Source organism: Monopterus albus, unplaced genomic scaffold, assembly GCF_001952655.1.
Source record: "Monopterus albus unplaced genomic scaffold, M_albus_1.0 scaffold116.1, whole genome shotgun sequence".
In the NCBI taxonomy this organism is placed as follows: Eukaryota; Metazoa; Chordata; class Actinopteri; order Synbranchiformes; family Synbranchidae; genus Monopterus; species Monopterus albus.
Window position 1 is genome coordinate 184,587 of NW_018127996.1, and position 2,866 is coordinate 187,452.

Below are 2,866 nucleotides of genomic sequence, written 5' to 3' on the forward strand. Positions count from 1 at the left end.
AGAAAGTATTTCTGCTACATGACCTTTTCAGACACAGTGTGACCGAGCGACGACAGTGATGGTCTGTCAGTCCACCAGTTTGTTCCAGACTGACCAGTTGGATGGATGGTTTTGTACTGCCAATGTACTGCCATGTACATTTGTACTGCCATTCACGCTGCCCAGAGGATGGACATTAGTGAGTGTGGTTATACCCTGACTTTTTCTCTAACGTTGAAGTTGACATTTTTGTTTATTAATAAAATAACTTAACTATCAGATAAATTGCCATTGAATATCCTCCAGTCATTCATGGTGCCTACAGTAGAAGATGAATCCTAATGACTTTGGTGACAATCTGATTTTTGTATTTACCAGCAGGTCAAAGTTTTCACTTATCCACCATCTTATGTTGAGTTGTTGGTTCATATTATTAAGCCCCATTTGGATGAGATTAACATTTCTGTGGGAGGTGGGGAATAACTATTCACTGTGCTGCAAATGGGCCTTTAGTCCTTTACCTTTTAGCTGTCTGGTAGTGATCGTGGCTCACAGATTAAGTCAGAGGCCAACGTGTTTTAAATTGGCTGAAGCTGGCTCAAGTTTTTAACGCAAGACAACAACAACAAAACACAGGAATAAGAATGCATTTACAAAAATACCATCTGAACTGGCCTCTCATGCACCTGTGCCTGAGCTATGATGCAGCTCCAACAGCCCACCACCAGTCTTTAGTCTTTACTCTAGTCCCTGCTTTTTCAAATGCGCACAAGCACTTTTATATTAGAGTGACCATAGCTTAGATTGTCAGTCATTTTCCTTACAACTGACATATCCCAGCAGTTAGAATGGCACAAAGTTGGGTACAGACAGTCACAGTTTCCAGAGGATGTATTCTAAAACCTGGTGATCTACTGTGAGGTTAACATTAGAGGTTCAAAATGAAATGCCTCATGGCTTTAAAATTGGCACACACACTAATGTCGCCCTAATAACTGTGGTGATCCTTGGCTGGTGGATTAGTATTGAATGCAGAGCTAATGACATCAGTGGTACCGGTACTCTGTGCTTAGTGCTATTTCAGTTACATGGCAGCATGCTAGAACTATAAACAAATATGGGAAACATGATTAACAGTCTTGATCTGCTGTGAATGTTTCTTCTGTTTCACAGTTTTATACTGAATCTATAATGGTTTTTATAATAAATATATGCTACTCAAACAATGTGCCCATGCTTGTCTGAAATATTTTACCAAAATTGCATCATTGCAATTCAGTACATTAACTTATATTATATTACATAGCAGGTTAGTCTGCCAGTTCAAATCAAATCAAATTTTATTTGTATAGCGCCAAATCACAACAAAAGTCATCTCAGGACACTTTACAAAGTAAGGTCTAGACCTTACTGTTATCACTATTATTACATAGGGAAAACCCAACAGATCCCCCTTGAGCAAGCACTTGGCGACAGTGGGGGGGAAAAACTCCCTTTAATGGAAGAAACCTCCGACAGACCCCGGCTCTTGGTGGGCGGCCTTCTGCCTCGACCGGTTGGGGTGAGTGGATAGAGGAGAGACAAAAGAAGAAAAGCAACAAGACACAACAAACAATCAAACACTGGTCAGGCTGGTAATAGCCAAACAAATCGGCCTCAACCTACTCATGTTTAGACCATGGGTAATGTTGAGTGCATGTGCTGTATCACATTATTGTAGCAGGTTGATATTCACAGTCAGAGTCAAAAATGCACCTTGCAAAGCATAATTTGAAAATACTTGTGTATGTGGTTACATTTTTAAAAGGCAAGGCAGACAGGCAGGTTTAGTATTTAATGGGAATCCTTACCTCAGTTTTTTAAGCATAAAATTAACATTCAAAACGTATCAGTGTATTCTTATCAAGTCACATTAGCTACTATTTACTACAAGATGACTAGTTTAAATCCAGTAGGGCACACTTCATCACAGATGGTCAGTCTGGACTCTACAGCCTCACACCGCCGGCCTCACACCACATCCACTCCACTGTCTCAGAGAGCTTGAAGTGGTACAGCTCGAGGATGAGAAGGCCTTCTGTGACTCACACACTGCTGTTGACCCGTGTGGCAACCTGATGAACTCACATTATGTCTCATCTGGCCCTGCAGCATCTTACCATGCCAGCATGCTACTCAATAGGAAGTTGCCACATGATGCTCTGTGACGGCCACAGAACCTTTTACTAGGGATGGAATGAATGAAGTCCATACATGGGCATAGATGTACATATGTCCCTCCCCAATGTTTCTGTACAGTACAACACCACCTTAAACTATGACCTCACTAATAACCATACAATTGAATTTACACATTCATGACCATTTCACCAAAATCTGAAACATTTTGAGCTTCATAAACACAGATGTTAAGGTGGAAGTGTTGCACTGAAATGCATACAGGTGTACAGGTGTACCTAATAAAGTGGCTGGTGATTGTATATTTCTTTTAAACAATTTATATGAGTGCACCTTGATCATTTGAGTGACTTGAGAGATGGTCTAAAAATATGAGTCTGTTGTGTTACTTTTGCAACATCTGACTTGTATAAACTTAGCATATAAAAGAGTCTAGAACTTAAACCTTTTAGACATATGAACAGCTTGAACACTGGTCTAAATGGGCCTACAGAGAAATCTCTTGTTTATACAACACAAGGAGTCTCTCTGTGTTCTTATCCAAAAGGCAGTTACAATTAGAGTAACAATGGTAAAATAAGAATAAAAACATCCTTTCCTTTCTTGGGCCAGAGTTATTTGTAGTTGCAGTAGTTAACTACACAAAAATGGCAAAAAAATTCATTTAATTTCTTCAATCATGACACAAGTTACTGCAAAATGTAGGGAA